We start from the raw sequence: 18,434 nt of genomic DNA, 5'->3' as shown, positions 1-18,434 counted from the left end.
GAATCTCTATTTATATTCTTCCTAATTGTCACGTGACCGATTATTTCATTTGTAATTGTACCATTACTACGTGACAATTTATGAATATCGTAACTACCTATTTCCGCTGGGGTTCTTGTTTTTTTGATTATCTCACCCTTTGCTGAAATTTCGTCTTCTTGATCATCTCACGTTTTGCTTGGTGTTAATGACATACAAGGTGCTTCAAAGAATGTACATGTTGCAGGTGGTCGTATTTTGCTGATGCTGCGTCTGCGTTCCTGGCCTTCCATGGCCTTCGTTACTGATACCAGTGGAATGTGCCGGTCGCGTGGCTGCTTGGCCTTGCTGAGGTTGCATTTTGTGTATGGTCATGTTTCGCTCGGTCCATGTATGATTTAGTAATGTATTACACACATGTATATGTATATCTTCAGGATGTAATTTTCTAATAGGACAGACAATTTAATAAATTTTATGTTTATTATTAGAATATCGATCTCATATATGTATATATGAATAATAAACTATGTTTAATAAATTTTATTAAATAATTTCCACTTTCATTGTGTTTGTTTCTAGGTATACGAGTTGACACTTGCGTTGTTTGTGTATTGCGGTTATCTATGTTTTCGTTGCGGCACGTGCGGAGCGTGGGTCGTGACACCCCCCCTCTTGGAGTTCAAATTTCCGGAGGAAATTTGACTGATTGTGTCCTTCAGCTCATTTAGAGCGGACGTAGTGGTTGTTGGTTGTTGGTTGTTGATATATTGTATCGTTAGATGTAATTGATATTCCTTGTGGTTGTGTTTGATTTTTGACGTTGCGTTTTCCCTTGGTGTACAATAGCAGGTGAGTGACTGAGTCCCATATTGCTCCGAGTAGTGCGAGTCCGCATCCGTAAGTTTCGCGTAATTGATATCCATGTATAACTATGTCAACTATTGTTTTCATCATTTTCAGTATTATGAAGATTCCAAGTATTGCTGCGCTGACCGTTCCGAATTCCATAAAACCAGTCCATAATTTCGATGCAGTATTCTTTGCTAGCGTCGTTAGTGCGTTTTCATCCATGATTCCCAAGATATTTACCGTTCCAGGGACGATTACTTTTCCTGTTGCTCCTCTGGCCAGTGTGTTTAATATTGCTGTTTTCTCAGCTGGGAACATGACGTGGTTTCGTAGTGTATCCAGGTTCCTTTGGGTATATATTCCGTTTGTGGCCAGTGATGATGGTGCTGAATATTGCCATGTTTGGCGTGTGTCTGGACGGAGTTCTTGTGGTGCAATTGCCTCCATCGGTTTTGGTACGAACTTGTGCCAGTCCGTCGATGTTGTATAGTGTGGGTAGTACTGCACTACATTCTGTATGATTTTCATGTTGAGATAGGATGTGTGTCTTTGGTGTTAAAAATGCGGTGCGATTTCCTTGCTAACACCTTATGTCTTTACATTCTAGTGTTTACAATATAAGTTACAAAAATTTATATATATATGTATTTATATAGATTTATATATATATATATATATATGTGTGTGTGTGTATGAGTGTGTCAATAAATATAATGGACATGCATGAAAATTATAATATAATATAATAGATATAATATATATGCTTTGTTATGAATGTTGATTGTTTTACATAAGTATTCATTTTGTGTTTATATTATTGTTATTACGTTGTATACATATTATATATGTATGTATATACATAGGGAAAGAGTTTTAGTATGTTAATGTTTGTTTACAATTGTACGTATGCATGTGTTATGTATAAATGTGTATGTATGTTTATGTGTATGTATATGTATGTATATATATTCCCATCAATTTACATTATTCTTGCGTTACGTAGTATTGATCATTATTTTATTCCTTCTTCGTTATGATCTTCCCCTTTTCTATTATTATTTATTAAATATTCATTTTTTAATTGAAAATATGATTTATTTTATAACGCATAAAGATACTATTAGCACGTTTTGGTTATTTAAAATGGCCGCCTGTAAATGTCTCTAGTATGTGACGACATTACATTAATGCGAAATTATTTGTGTCTTTATTTTAATAATTGATGTATAATTGCAATAGGAATAATATTATTTTGCATTTATTTAATGTGTATAATTATTGCGTGTATTCGGCGCGCATGCGTAAACGCTTTCCTATGTTCATGGCAATCCAAGATGGCCGCTCGTGAATGTCTCTAGTCGATGTGCACGTGTAAGAGCTATGCTATGTTCATGGCGGTCCAAGATGGCCGCTCGTGAGTGTCTCCGCTAAAAGTATAGCGACGCGTCCTTAGTTAGCTTAATACTGAAATAATTGTTCCTTCGTCGCTTAGTTTCCTCTATTTTAGCGCAGTTAAATTTTTTTTTTTTTTTTTTTTGTGACAATGGTGTTGTTTGCGTAATCATTATAACATTTATATACTGTGTGTTGTTTTAATCTAATAACATGTGGCTTTGTCGTTGTTTCACATCTGTATAATGTAATTCTGGAACTAATCTATATATTGTTAATTAGCATCTTTATTGTTTACAGGTTCTACAATTCTAGTCCTTCACCACCGAGTACTTTATTTGGAACAATTATATAAAGCGTGTTGGGTATTTTCTGGTTCTCTGCTACATTTCCAACACTTATCATGATTATTTTTACTTATCCTAGAATTGTAAGTATATATATAGATATATATAAAGCACTATAAAATATCTGTATAATAGATTAGCGTTGGATTATTTGGTATGATGTCATAAATTTCCCTTTGTTTTTCAGTTTCCTGTTGCCGTCTTGATTGCTTCGGCAATGTCTGGTTCAGTATTCTATAAGTATTTGCCTAACTTTGGTAGTGGGCTTCTTGTAACTGCGTAGGGCTTTAATGTGTATTCCGATGTGAGTAACAAGCTTATTATTATTGTCCATTTTTATTCCAAAATGATTTATAACATTCTTCCCTTTTTTTTAGGTTATGATTGGTTACCTTGGTATTTATTACCTTCGGTATCTTCATACCGTCATATATTATGTTTTGTGAAAATGGATCCGTAGCAAATCCTCGTGGAAGTCTTGCGTGTACATTTTCTTCTACGATAACTGGTTGCATATGGACTTTGTTAACTTATAAGGTACCCTTTTGTTTGCTAAGACCATTCCGCTAGTTTAATTGAGATATTGTGAAGCTTTAACACTATTACTTTCTTCCATATATACATATATTGAAGCAGTTGAGGTTAGTTTATCCATTCGTTGACAGTTGTATACTATGTTCTATGGAGTGGGTCCACAACTTGTTTTGTTCTTTTTATGATGAATAATTGTTCACGAGGTATCTTTCCACTTTTACTGTTTTGTAATTATTTACTGGATTACTCATTTTATTTCTAAGGAATGATTGAAACGCAAATGCAATATTCGACAAGCAATATTACGCCATATATTACTGTGTTACATTTACTTTTGGAATCGTTCTGGTGGTCTATTTCGATGATGTGCCAGTTTTAATTTATTCAAGTGTACTGTTCGAGGGAGTCCTTTTACTTCAATCTTGACGTTTTGATTTTGCAAAATTTCTAACACTTTATATGGTCCAGTATATTGATCAGAGAATTTTCCTTTACTAGGTTCTTTTAGTAGATATACCAAATCTCCTGTTTTAAAATTTTGAGGGTTGATTCGTCGGTCGTAATATTCCTTTGATCTTAATTTAGATTTTATCAAGTTTTCCCTTGCCATTTGCTGCACGGTGTTGATTTTATTGAACAAGTCTGTGAGATATTCTGCGTATGTTGGTTCCATGTTTTCTTCGATTATCACTTCACCAGTAGGTTCTCTGGCCAAGTGTCCAAAAACCAATTCATGTGGTGAAAATTTCGTTCCTTCGTGTACAGAGGTATTGTAGGAAAACATGGCTAGTTCCACCCATTCGTCCCAATTTCTGGAATTTTCAATATATAACTTCAGGTATTCTGTCAATACATGGTGAGATCTTTCGATTGAGCCGTTACTTTGTGGGTGATATGCCCGACGTGATGTATTGTTTAATGCGGAATCTTTTTGCTACTTTCTTCATTAGCGAAGATGTAAAGTTCGCTCCCTGATCAGTGAGAATAGCTCTCGGCGACCCGAATCGATAGATAAATCGTTTTACGAAAGCATCCGCTATCTCGGCTGAAGAGATTCCTACCATGGGGATCCCGATTGAGTACTTTGTCAATAGATCTTGGATAGTTAGTATATACTCGTTTCCCTTTTGAGTCTTTGGCAACGGCCCAACGATATCCATACTGATTTTATCGAACGCTTTACCTGGTGTGTCCGTAAGTATCATTGGTTGCTTCGTTTTTATCCTTGTGAGTTTCTTCAATTGGCACTCCTTGCATGTCCTTACATAATCTTGAATTTCCTTTTTCATATTTTCCCAATAATAGTGTTGTCGTATTCTCAAATAAGTTTTAGTTATTCCTTTGTGTCCTGCTACAGACGATTCGTGTTTTTCTCGTATTATATTGCTTCGTGTTTCTACTGGTGGGATAGTTACTTCCCCGGTACAAATGGTAATAGTTATTGTTTTTTCTATGAAAACCTCCTTTAATTTCCTGATTATGTGTCGCCAGGGTATCTCTTCTAAATTCCCTTTGCTAATGCTGAAGGAAGTTAGTTGTTTTTCGTTAACTACGTCCAACAATGATTTTAATGAATTTAATAAATTTTCTGGTGTTATTGAAATATTTCGATTTTCCTTTATTGGTAGGGATACGATGTATTTCCCGGAATCATGATTGAACCTTGCTTTTTCCAACATTAAACTTTCATAACGAGGCAATCGCCCTGCTTCCTTCATCTCTAAGGCTCCTTTATCTATCGGGGTGCCATATGTATCTATGAATATTATTTTATGATCATTCACTCTCGTAATCGAGTCTCGAGTTTCCGAAATTTTTAGTTCCGCAAGTATAGTAGGTCTCGTGTCTCTTTCTTGTTGTTGTGTTAGTTCTGAGATTGCAATGGAGGGTTCCTCTTCGCTTGTTGTATCAGTGTCCTCCTTTCCTTGGTTGGATATTTCTTCGCCTGTTTTCGCATCGAGTTCAGCTAATGCTTGATCAAAGTATTTTACGGGGGTTTCTTCTATCGTAAAATGTTTCCGGGTAAAACTTTTCTTCGTTTTGTAGAGTCTTGGGATTGAGACAAGACACGTGGTTTAGGTACAAATATGGGAGAGTCTTCGGTTGAGGTGTCTAATTCGAATCATTTTGGGGCAGAATACTGGATCGGTGAATTTTCTTGTCTCCTCCTGATTGGTAGGCAGATCTCCGGAGGGTTTCTAGACAATGCGTCCACGTTTGTGTTTGCCCTACCTTCTTTGTATAAAATGTCAAATTCGAAGTCCGACAATTTTAATTTCCATTTCCAGATTCTTGAAGTAGGGTCCTTGATAGAATGCATCCACACCAAAGGTTTATGATCGGTAACAATAGTAAATTTTCTTCCGTACAGATACGGTCGGAAATGCATTGCGCTGTAGACGATTGCTAAACACTCCTTTTCGATAGTGGAGTAGTTTTGTTCGGCGGAATTTAATAATCTCGAGGCATATGCGATTGGCAAATCCTTTCCAATCGGCCCCTGACTCAGTACGCCGCCTATTGCATATCCTGATGCGTCTGTGGTAAGATTAAAGGGTTTAGAAAAATCTGGATATTGTAGAATGGGTTTTGTCATTAATGCTGTTTTTAAATTATTAAACGCATTTTCTTGATTTTCTGCCCATTTAAAGGGGGTATCTTTCTTCAATAATTGCGTCAATGGTTTTGCGACTTTGGAGAAATCGGGTATAAATCTTCTGTAGTATCCTGCTAGTCCTAAAAATTGTTTGATGTTTTTTACCTTTTTGGGTCGTGGAAATTTCGACACGGCTTCGATGTTCTTTGGGTCAGGTTTTACGCCATCTTCACTAATTATATGTCCTAAATAATTTACTTCGTGTCGTAAGAACTCACACTTATCGGGCTGTGATCGTAATTTAGCATTCCTTAGTCTTTCCATTAATTTGTTAAATTTACTTTCGTGTTCTTGAAGTGACCTCGAATAAATTACAATGTCATCCAGATAGACGAATAGTTCTATTCCTTGCAGTCCGGATAATACTGAGTTCATCAAGCGCTGAAATGTTGCTGGAGCATTTTTTAATCCAAAGGGCATTCTTTTGAATTGAAAGTGTCCGTACGGTGTCGAAAATGCAGTTTTATGGGCATCCTCCTGTGACATACGGATCTGATGGAAACCTGATGCCAAGTCAAACGTAGAAATGTATTTTGCACTTCCTAATTGATCCAATATTTCTGTGATATTTGGGAGTGGAAAAGCATCGCCGATCGTTTTATCGTTCAGCTTCCTATAATCAATAACTAATCTCCAACGTTTGTTTCCTTGCGAATCGGGTTTTTTCGGTACGATCCATAACGGAGAATTTTATGGGGATATCGATGGTTCCACGATGTCTGTGTCTAATAATTCTTGAATTTGTCGATTTATTTCTTCTCGGTGCACTGGTGGGTAACGATACTGTTTAGTATTAACTGGTATATCATCAGTTGTAATTATTCTATGTTCTAGAATTCCAGTTGCTTCCAGTGTCTCTCCTGGAATATGAAATCTATCTTGATTATTACGAATCAATTTTTCGACGTTTTTCCTTTCCTCTTCGTTCAAGTGTTCAAGTCGTAGTAATTCAATTATTTTGTCAGATCTGCTTTCCTTTGTTTTTAAAATTGTATTACACGCCGTACTAGGAAGCGGGGTGAGGTTTTCAAATTCTTTGATTACCATTGTTGGTGTTGTAAATTCATAATCTCTTGAAGTAGTATTTATTATTCTCAGATAACCTTTTCCTTTATGATTTCTCACAACTGCATTACCAAAATAGATCCCCTTGATCGGCTCGATTTTGGGAATAAATCCCTCTCTTATCTCTGGATTTGCGATATTAATTGAGCATGTTACCGAACTTCGTTTCGGTACGATTATTCTTTCTTTAGTGTCGAAGGGAATATAAATGTTTCCCCATTTGATATGCCTTTTCTCGTAATCCGAACGAGCTTTGCATGCTGCAAAAAATTCGGATCCTAAGATTCCGTCTTGATCGATCAGCAATGAGTCATCATCTACGTGAAAAATGACTGGATGGCCTGCGACCTGTATTACTGTCTGCCCTAGGGAGACCAGGCTCGTTGCCGTAATTCCTCTCACTTCAATTTGTTTCTGTTCGTCGATGATAGCTGAATCGAGTAAAGCAGGTTTTTTGATAATATTGATTTCTGATCCAGAGTCTAGTAGTAAACTTGTCTTGGTTTTTAAGTCTGGGGAAACTATTCGTGCAGTTGGGGTTGTTAGAGAATCGTTTAATTTTATTGAAATGATCCGAAGAGGTCGTCTTCCGCATCTGAGTCCGGTTCCTGGTGGTTTTCCCTCGTCTGTTCCTTCCGTGTTGGTTTTTCCTTTTGGCCTTGTGATTCCGGACTCTCTGTTTTTATTTTCGCGTGGCTGTAAGATGGTTCCCCCACAGTATTTAATGGTTGTTCCCTTGATTTTACAGTCGACGTTACGTTCTCTTTGTTCCTTGTTACGAATTGTGGAGTCGATTTCGCGGGGGCAGCTGCCCTTGTTCTCTTTATTACCATAGGCGCCGGCCTCCTTGTGGCCGCTTGCACTCTTGGGCGATTCGAAAAATCGTCCCTTTGTGGCTCGCCCCATTTCACCGAAGGACGTGTTCGGTTTCCCGACTGTTCTTGAGCATAGGGTATAATTATTCCAGCATCTACCCGTGCTTTAAATTTATAACAATCCTTTACTAAATGACCAGGTTTTTTACAATAATTACATGTTATGATATTCTGCTTTGAATAATTCTGTGATGGAGGTACGGACCTTCGATCCTGGTGATTGTTTCTGATATTGTTATTAGTAGTCAAAGGTCGTACGTTGTCGCGTTTGTAATTATTCAGAAATGTTGGTCGTTGGAGTCGCGTTCTATCGTTCATTTGTTTCACTTCTTGTGTTGCCTTAACGGCTTGGCGATACGCCTCTTCTAAAGTGTGGTATCCTGCTATCTTCACGCGTAAATACACCTCGTTTGGGAGCCCCTTAACGAAAGCTTCCCTCGTTTCCCAATCTATTGTATCTTGGATGTCCGGTGATATCGTGCCGTACTCGCTTCTTTCTCCGTCTATTATCGCTAACCTAAGATTTCTAACGCGATCCATGTAATCTAATATATCTTCCCCAGGTCGTTGGTATATCGTTCCTAATTCTCCCTTGTATTCGTTAAGAGATTTCTTTGGGCCAAACAGATCCTTTAATTTGTTCCCGAAATCGTTCAAACTTATTAGTTCTGTATCTTCGACGGCGAGAAACGCATGTCCGCGAAGCTTATTCATTAATAGTTTTACTAACTGGGGTTCTTGATGCCTAGGAACCATGTTTCGTGCGCGCTCGCATTCTCTTAAAAATTGAAATACTGAGGGTCGATGTCCGTCGAATACTGGTACTGACTCGATCGCGTCTTTTAGCTTAATCGGTTGGGGATATCCGCCTGGCTGTACTGTTTCTTGTTGGGTTGCCGGCGGCGATGCAGGTGACTGAGGTTCTCTTATTGTTTTGAGTTCGCGTACGTCTTTTTGTAATTCGTTCATTTTTGCAATCATATCGGTTATTACTCGAAAATTTGCATCCCACGTTCCTAGTTTTTCCGACAATGTCAAAAGCATGTCTTCATCCAATGACTCTAATTTGGTTGCCATTATTTTTCAGATATATATTTTATCAATGACAGCAATAACTTTAATACTCTGTGGAGCGTATCCCACCGCTGCCACCAAAAATTTTACTGTTACGTTCTGTTATGTTCGATTTGATTGTGCTATGCCTTCCGTGTTAGTCTAGACTAAATCCAGATAAAATTTTTTTTTTTTTTTTTTTTTTTTTTTTTTTTTTTTTGTTGTGTTATCTTAAGTTTAACCGGAAGGGGAAAATTGAAATGGTATGATTGTTTATGAAATATTAATCGAGATGTCCGATTAATATGGTAGTTGCTGCCACGAGAAATAGTCTAAGGACTATTTCAAAGAATTTCCTTTTATTACTATTATTTCTTAAAGTTGGGAGTGTTAGTGTATGATGGGTATTGTTTGTCTATCGTGTCTTTTGGATTCCCAGTCTGGAAGTGCCTCTATAAGCACCTTCGTGGCTGTAGGAAAACAAATCTTGTACCTTCGTCTGTTGTGTCTGTTGAATTCCCAGACTGGAAGTGCCTCTGTAAGCACTTTCTTGCCTGTAGGAAAACAAACCTTGTACCCTTGTCTGTTGTGTCTTTTGAATTCCCAGACTGGAAGTGCCTCTGTAAGCACTTTCTTGCCTGTAGGAAAACAAATCTATGTACCTTCGTCTGCCGTGTCTGTTGAATTCCCAGACTGGAAGTGCCTCTGTAAGCACTTTCTTGCCTGTAGGAAAACAAACCTTGTACCCTGTCTGTCGTGGGGTTTGAACTAGGTGAGAGTCTATTATCTATTAACTCGTGTTTAATGGGTAGCGTTGACTTACGTTTGATGCAACTGGCAAACGAATTCCACCTTTCGGTTAACCTGCTATGCGCAGGAATACTGGCACGGGAGAGGATTAAAGTTATTAGGGATAGACAATTGGCAACGTATTTATTTCGTCTGACAGAGTTATGTTGGTTTAACTATATTTTAATTTATTCGTTGTTAGTTGATTGAAGGTATTACAATATCAGCAATATCGTCGGATGCAAATGTAGATATATTATACAGCGATGTACAATAAATATTCTAGCTTCTAACTGGATAAATTTTACAAATGTTTGGTAGGATAATATTTATTCGTACCAATAAGATTAATAACAAACGCTATGGTGTGATGTGGGCGATGGCGAACGAGATCGAAAGGAATGCGCCTCGCAGTGTTCGGAAATTGGTGAATTTGAGGGCGAAAAACTAGGTGGTGAACCTTCGTGATTTGACTCTAATTCTTCTCGATGCCTCCTCTCTTCCTTTCTTATTTCTGCAGCAATTAATCGCTTGTACCAACGTTCGGCTCGCTTTTTGCTGAGGTGACTTTTATCTTTTCTATTCTTTCTCGATTTCGTCATGGAATTATAATTCGTTCTTGACAACAAGTAAAATCGTAAATGAGTAAATAATTATTTTATTTGGTAAATGAGTTCACTGTAGACAATCTGTGGCTTCGTAGGCCTCGCCCAAGGATGAGCAATCTGCTGACGGTGGGAAGAGGAAAACGAAAACCATAGATGTTTCCAATGATTGAAAACACCGTGAACACTGGTCGATACAGAGAATAATTGTCGTGAATTCAAAATGTTCGAATGAAATTTTATGTGAGTTATTTACTTGATACTTCTATCTGTCAACTATAGCTGCCGACGGATACTTTCGTTTAAAGACAAATTTGTTCAATTAAAAGTTAAAAAAGAAAGGAAGAGGGTGTACAATTTCGAATCTCCTACCTTGTTTGATTTGTGGAGTCGATCAGGTGTGAGTATGGTTTGGCGATGAATCGGTTCTAACAATTAAATTTTGTTTCGCGATTAGTTATTCGATGTTTCGGATTTTCGAACTTAATTAACAATTTTATTAAACGGAATTACAGTATGTACTAGATTGTTTCTTTGACGCAGACGGATCGACTTGTAAATGAACAAAAGAATAAATGAATCACCGAATCTCAAGTTAATACCGAACTTTAAGTGCAATACTCTTCCAATACTCTTTAAGTTAAACTCACTGTTTCCAATTAAGACTGACGTCTGACTGCTCTCAATTAAAACTGAACTATAACTACTTTCAACACTACTTTCAATTAAATTCTGAATTAGGTAAAACCAGCTCTGACCTCAATTAAAACTGCACTCCAACAACTACTCTATTGAGTACTGAATCTCTATTTATATTCTTCCTAATTGTCACGTGACCGATTATTTCATTTGTAATTGTACCATTACTACGTGACAATTTATGAATATCGTAACTACCTATTTCCGCTGGGGTTCTTGTTTTTTTGATTATCTCACCCTTTGCTGAAATTTTGTCTTCTTGATCATCTCACGTTTTGCTTGGTGTTAATGACATACAAGGTGCTTCAAAGAATGTACATGTTGCAGGTGGTCGTATTTTGCTGATGCTGCGTCTGCGTTCCTGGCCTTCCATGGCCTTCGTTACTGATACCAGTGGAATGTGCCGGTCGCGTGGCTGCTTGGCCTTGCTGAGGTTGCATTTTGTGTATGGTCATGTTTCGCTCGGTCCATGTATGATTTAGTAATGTATTACACACATGTATATGTATATCTTCAGGATGTAATTTTCTAATAGGACAGACAATTTAATAAATTTTATGTTTATTATTAGAATATCGATCTCATATATGTATATATGAATAATAAACTATGTTTAATAAATTTTATCAAAGAAGTTCCATTTTCATTGCACTGTGTGTTTGTTTCTAGGTATACGAGTTGACACTTGCGTTGTTTGTGTATTGCGGTTATCTATGTTTTCGTTGTGGCACGTGCGGAGCGTGGGACGTGACACAAGCCGAAAGTAGTGCACGGCGTTTTTAGCGTCGAAACAAGCACAGCAGCTCGCAAACCCCAATCATTTACTCTATTTTGACGAAAAGTAAACGTTATTTCGCTCCTGCTCGACAAATTTGGACGTTTCAACGCTATTTTCATTGCATTTTACACGCCGAATGTAGTGCACGGCGTTTTTAGCTTCGAAACAGGCACAGCATCTCGCAAATCGTAACCGTTTCCTCGATTTTGACGAAAACTGCGCCTTATTTCTCTTGTTTTGAAGGAATTTCGTGGTTTCAACGCTATTTTCATTGCATTTTACACGCCTAATATAGTGCACAGCGTTATTATTTTCGAAACAAGCAAAGCAGCTCGCAAATCGCAATCATTTACTCAATTTTGTCGAAAAATGGGCGTCATTTCTCCTCTGTTGGAGGAATTTCGACGTTTCAACGCTATTGTCATTGCATTTTACACGCCGAATGTAGTGCACGCCGTTATTAGCTTCGAAGCAAGCACAGCAGCTCGCAAATCTCAACCATTTACTCGATTTTGAAGAAAACTAGACGCTATTTCTCTTCTGTTGATAGAATTTCGACGTTTAAACGCCATTTTCTTTGCATTTTACACGCCGAATGTAGTGCACGGCGTTTTTAGTGTCGAAACAGGCACAGCAGCTCGCAAATCCCAATCATTTACTCTATTTTGACTGAAAGTAAACGTTATTTCGCTCCTGTTGGTGATATTTCGTAGTTTGGACGCTATTTTCATTGCATTTCACACGCCGAATGTAATGCACGCCGTTATTAGCTTCGAAACAAGCACAGCTGCTCGCAAATCCCAATCATTTACTCGATTTCGAAGAAAAGTAGACGTTATTTCTCTTCTGTTGATAGATTTTCGACGTTTAAACGCTATTTTCATTGCATTTTACACGCCGAATGTAGTGCACTGCGTTTTGAAATTCGAAACATGCACAGCAGCTCGCAAATCACAATCATTTACTCTATTTTGATTGAAAGTAAACGTTATTTCGCTCCTGTTGGTGATATTTCGACGTTTAAACGCTACTTTCATTGCATTTTACAAGCCGAAAGTAGTGCACGGCTTTTTTGGCTTCGATACAAGCACAGCAGCTCGCAAATCTCAACCATTTCCACGATTTTGACGAATAGTAAACGTTATTTCGCTCCTGTTGGTGATATTTCGGCGTTTAAACGCTATTTTCGTTGCATTTTACACGATGAATGTAGTGCAAGTCGTTTTTAGCGTCGACACAGGCTCAGCAGCTCGCAAAAAGCAACTATTTACTAGATTTTGACGAAAAGTAGACGTTATTTCTCTTCTGTTGATAGAATTTCGACGTTTAAACGCTATTTTCATTGCATTTTACACGCCGAATGTGGAGCACGGCGTTACTAGCTTCGAAACAAGCACAGCAGCTCGCAAATCGCAATCATTTACTCGATTTTGACGAAAACTGAGCGTTATTTCTCTTCTGTTGGAGGAATTTTGACGTTTAAACGCTATTTTCATTGCACTTTATACGATGAATGTAGTGCACGGCGTTTTTGGCTTCGAAACAAGCAGAGCAGCTCGAAAATCTCAACCGTTTACTCGATTTTGAAGAAAAGTAGACGCTATTTCTCTTCTGTTGATAGAATTTCGACGTTTAAACGCCATTTTCATTGCATTTTACACGCCGAATGTAGTGCACGGCGTTTTTAGCTTCGAAACAAGCACAGCAGCTCGCAAATCCCAAACATTTACTCTATTTTGACGAAAACTGAGCGTTATTTTTCTTCTGTTGTAGGAATTTCGACGTTCAAACGCTATTTTCATTGCATTTTACACGCCGAATGTAGTGCACTGCGTTTTGAAATTCGAAACATGCACAGCAGCTCGCAAATCACAATCATTTACTCTATTTTGATTGAAAGTAAACGTTATTTCGCTCCTGTTGGTGATATTTCGACGTTTAAACGCTACTTTCATTGCATTTTACAAGCCGAAAGTAGTGCACGGCGTTTTTGGCTTCGATATAAGCACAGCAGCTCGCAAATCCCAAACATTTACTCTATTTTGATTGAAAGTAAACGTTATTTCGATCCTGTTGGTGATATTTCGTAGTTTGAACGCTATTTTCATTGCATTTCACACGCCGAATGTAATGCAAGCTGTTTTTCGCGTCGAAGCAAGCACAGCAGCACGCAAATCGCAACCATTTACACGATTTTGACGAAAAGTAAACGTTATTTCGCTCCTGTTGGACGAATTTCGACGTTTAAAACGCTATTTTCATTGCATTTTACACGCCGAAAGTAATGCAAGCCGTTTTTAGCTTCGAAGCAAGCACAGCAGCACGCAAATCGCAACCATTTACACGATTTTGACGAAAAGTAAACGTTATTTCGCTGCTGTTGTTGATATTTCGACGTTTAAACGCTATTTTCATTGCGTTTTACACGCCGAATGTAGTGCACGGCGTTATTAGCTTCGAAACAAGCACAGCAGCTCGCAAATCGCAATCATTTACTCGATTTTGACGAAAACTGAGCGTTATTTTTCTTCTGTTGGAGGAATTTGTTCGTTTAATCGCTATTTTCATTGCATTTTACACGCCGAGTGTAGTGCAAGCCGTTTTTAGCGTCGAAACTGGCACTGCAGCTCTCAAATCGTAACCATTTACTCGATTTTGACGAAAACTGAGCGTTATTTTTCTTCCGTTGGAGGAATTACGATGTTTAAACGCTATTCTAATTGCATTTTACACGCCGAATTTAGTGCAATCCGCTTTTGGCGTCGAATCAGGCACAGCAGCTCGCAAATCGTAACGTTTTAATCGACTTTGAGGAAAACTGTGCGTTATTTCTCTTCTGTCGAAGGAATTTCGACGTTCATACGCTATTTTCATTGTATTTTACATGCCGAGTATAGTGCACGGCGCTTTTAGCGTCGAAACAGGTACAGCAGTTGGCAAATCGCAACCATTTACTAGATTTTGACGAAAAGTAAATGTTATTTCGCTCCTGTTGGTGATATTACGTAGTTTGAACGCTATTTTCATTGCATTTCATACGCCGAATGTAATGCAAGCTGTTTTTAGCGTCGAAACAGGCACAGCAGCTGGCAAATCGCAACCATTTACTCGATTTTGACGAAAAGTAAACGTTATTTCTCTCCTGTTCGACGAATTTCGACGTTTCAACGCTAATTTCATTGCATTTTACACGCCGAAAGTAATGCAAGTGTCACGTCCCACGCTCCGCACGTGCCACAACGAAAACATAGATAACCGCAATACACAAACAACGCAAGTGTCAACTCGTATACCTAGAAACAAACACACAGTGCAATGAAAATGGAAATTCTTTGATAAAATTTATTAAACATAGTTTATTATTCATATATACATATATGAGATCGATATTCTAATAATAAACATAAAATTTATTAAATTGTCTGTCCTATTAGAAAATTACATCCTGAAGATATACATATACATGTGTGTAATACATTACTAAATCATACATGGACCGAGCGAAGCATGACCATACACAAAATGCAACCTCAGCAAGGCCAAGCAGCCACGCGACCGGCACATTCCACTGGTATCAGTAACGAAGGCCATGGAAGGCCAGGAACGCAGACGCAGCATCAGCAAAATACGACCACCTGCAACATGTACATTCTTTGAAGCACCTTGTATGTCATTAACACCAAGCAAAACGTGAGATGATCAAGAAGACGAAATTTCAGCAAAGGGTGAGATAATCAAAAAAACAAGAACCCCAGCGGAAATAGGTAGTTACGATATTCATAAATTGTCACGTAGTAATGGTACAATTACAAATGAAATAATCGGTCACGTGACAATTAGGAAGAATATAAATAGAGATTCAGTACTCAATAGAGTAGTTGTTGGAGTGCAGTTTTAATTGAGGTCAGAGCTGGTTTTACCTAATTCAGAATTTAATTGAAAGTAGTGTTGAAAGTAGTTATAGTTCAGTTTTAATTGAGAGCAGTCAGACGTCAGTTTTAATTGGAAACAGTGAGTTTAACTTAAAGAGTATTGTAAGAGTATTGCACTTAAAGTTCGGTATTAACTTGAGATTCGGTGATTCATTTATTCTTTTGTTCATTTACAAGTCGATCCGTCTGCGTCAAAGAAACAATCTAGTACATACTGTAATTCCGTTTAATAAAATTGTTAATTAAGTTCGAAAATCCGAAACATCGAGTAACTAATCGCGAAACAAAATTTAATTGTTAAAACCGATTCATCGCCAAACCATACTCACACCTGATTGACTCCACAGATCAAACAAGGTAGGAGATTCGAAATTGTACACCCTCTTCCTTTCTTTTTTTAACTTTTAATTGAACAAAGTTGTCTTTAAACGAAAGTATCCGTCGGCAGCTATAGTTGACAGATAGAAGTACCAAGTAAATAACTCACATAAAATTTCATTCGAACATTTTGAATTCACGACAATTATTCTCTGTATCGACCAGTGATCACGGTGTTTTCAATCATTGGAAACATCTATGGTTTTCGTTTTCCTCTTCCCATCGTTAGCAGATTGCTCATCCTTGGGCAAGGCCTACGAAGCCACACGGATTGTTTACAGAGAATATAATTACAAAATTGAGATAAAAGTTCTTGCTCAACATTTAATAAATTGTTTGGAATAAACTCAATCAGCTTTAGATCTATTTTGTTTACAATTGTTCGCTGTATCAACCAGTGATTACGGTGTTTTCGTCACAGGAAACATCTAAGGTTTTCGTTTTCCTCTTCCCACCGTTAGCAGACTGCTCATCCTTGGGTGAGGCCTACGAAGCCACACTGATTGTCTACAGTGAACTCAGTTACCAAATAAAATAATCATTTACTCATTTACGACTTTACTTGTTGTCAAGAACGAATTATAATTCCATGACGAAATCGAGAAAGAATAGAAAAGATAAAAGTCACCTCAGCAAAAAGCGAGCCGAACGTTGGTACAAACGATTAATTGCTGCAGAAATAAAAAAGGAAGAGAGGAGGCATCGAGAAGAATTAGAGAATAGCGTTTATTATTAATCTTATTGGTTCGAATAAATATTATCCTACCAAACATTTGTAAAATTTATCCAGTTAGAAGCTAGAATATTTATTTATTGTACATCGCTGTATAATATATCTACATTTGCATCCGACGATACTTATTGCTGATATTGTAATACCTTTAATCAACTAACAACGAATAAATTAAAATATAGTTAAACCAACAAAACTCTGTCAGACGAAATAAATACGTTGCCAATTGTCTATCCCTAATAACTTTAATCCTCTCCCGTGCCAGTATTCCTGCGCATAGCAGGTTAGCCGAAAAGTGGAATTCATTTGCCAGTTGCATCAAACGTAAGTCAACGCTACCCATTAAACACCAGTTAGTAGATAATAGACTCTCACCTAGTTCAAACCCCACGACAGACAGGGTACAAGGTTTGTTTTCCTACAGGCAAGAAAGTGCTTACAGAGGCACTTCCAGTCTGGGAAATCAACAGACACAACAGACACAACAGACAAGGGTATAAGGTTTGTTTTCCTACAGGCAAGAAAGTGCTTACAGAGGCACTTCGAGCCTGGGAATTCAAAAGACACAACAGACAAGGGTACAAGGTTTGTTTTCCTACAGGCAAGAAAGTGCTTACAGAGGCACTTCCAGTCTGGGAATTCAAAAGACACGACAGACGAAGGTACAACGTTTGTTTTCCTACAGGCAAGAAGGTGCTTACAGAGGCACTTCCAGACTGGGAATCCAAAGGACACGATAGACAAACAATACCCATCATACACTAACACTCCCAACTTAAAGAAAATAATAATAATAAAAGGAAATTCTTCGAAATAGTCCTTAGAATATTTCTGGTGGCAGCAACTACCATATTAATCGGACATCTCGATTAATATTTCATAAACATTCATACCATTTCAATTTTCCCCTTCCGATTAAACTTAAGATAACACAACAAAAAAAAAAATTTTTTTATCTGGATTTAGTCTAGACTAACACGGAAGGCATAGCACAGTCAAATCGAACATAACAGAACGTAACAGAGTAAAATTTTTTGGTGGCAGCGGTGGGATACGCTCCACAGAGGATTAAAGTTATTACTGTCATTGATAAAATATATACCTGAAAAATAATGGCAACCAAATTAAAGTCATTGGATGAAGATATGCTTTTGACATTGTCGGAAAAACTAGGAACATGGGATGCAAATTTTCGAGTAATAACCGATATGATTGCAAAAATGAACGAATTACAAAAAGACGTACGCGAATTCAAAACAATAAGAGAACCTCAGTCACCTGCATCGCCGCCGGCAACCCAACAAGAAACAGTACAGCCAGGCGGATATCCCCAACCGATTAAGCTAAAAGACGCGATCGAGTCAGTACCAGTATTCGACGGACATCGACCCTCAGTATTTCAATTTTTAAGAGCATGCGAGCGCGCACGAAACATGGTTCCTAGGCATCAAGAACCCCAGTTAGTAAAACTATTAATGAATAAGCTTCGCGGACATGCGTTTCTCGCCGTCGAAGATACAGAACTAATAAGTTTGAACGATTTCGGGAACAAATTAAAGGATCTGTTTGGCCCAAAGAAATCTCTTAACGAATACAAGGGAGAATTAGGAACGATATACCAACGACCTGGGGAAGATATATTAGATTACATGGATCGCGTTAGAAATCTTAGGTTAGCGATAATAGACGGAGAAAGAAGCGAGTACGGCACGATATCACCGGACATCCAAGATACAATAGATTGGGAAACGAGGGAAGCTTTCGTTA

General features: G+C 37.8%; 3 long non-coding RNA genes across 3 annotated transcripts; all 3 read left to right on the top strand.

Moving 5' to 3' along the window:
• Positions 1 to 1,995: 1,995 nt before the first annotated feature.
• Positions 1,996 to 3,815, top strand: LOC126928154 (uncharacterized). Its single transcript, XR_007716372.1, has 2 exons — positions 1,996 to 2,653; positions 2,758 to 3,815. It is a non-coding gene; the product is annotated as an uncharacterized LOC126928154 (long non-coding RNA).
• Positions 3,816 to 9,294: 5,479 nt separating this feature from the next.
• On the top strand, positions 9,295 to 15,042 carry LOC126928161 (uncharacterized). Its single transcript, XR_007716379.1, has 2 exons — positions 9,295 to 9,411; positions 14,834 to 15,042. It is a non-coding gene; the product is annotated as an uncharacterized LOC126928161 (long non-coding RNA).
• Positions 15,043 to 15,911: 869 nt separating this feature from the next.
• LOC126928157 (uncharacterized) lies at positions 15,912 to 16,557 on the top strand. The gene is made up of 2 exons (XR_007716375.1): positions 15,912 to 16,135; positions 16,368 to 16,557. It is a non-coding gene; the product is annotated as an uncharacterized LOC126928157 (long non-coding RNA).
• Positions 16,558 to 18,434: the final 1,877 nt, after the last annotated feature.

Source organism: Bombus affinis, unplaced genomic scaffold (assembly GCF_024516045.1).
Source record: "Bombus affinis isolate iyBomAffi1 unplaced genomic scaffold, iyBomAffi1.2 ctg00000605.1, whole genome shotgun sequence".
Lineage (NCBI taxonomy): Eukaryota > Metazoa > Arthropoda > Insecta > Hymenoptera > Apidae > Bombus > Bombus affinis.
This window is presented reverse-complemented; position numbering and strand designations above follow the sequence as displayed.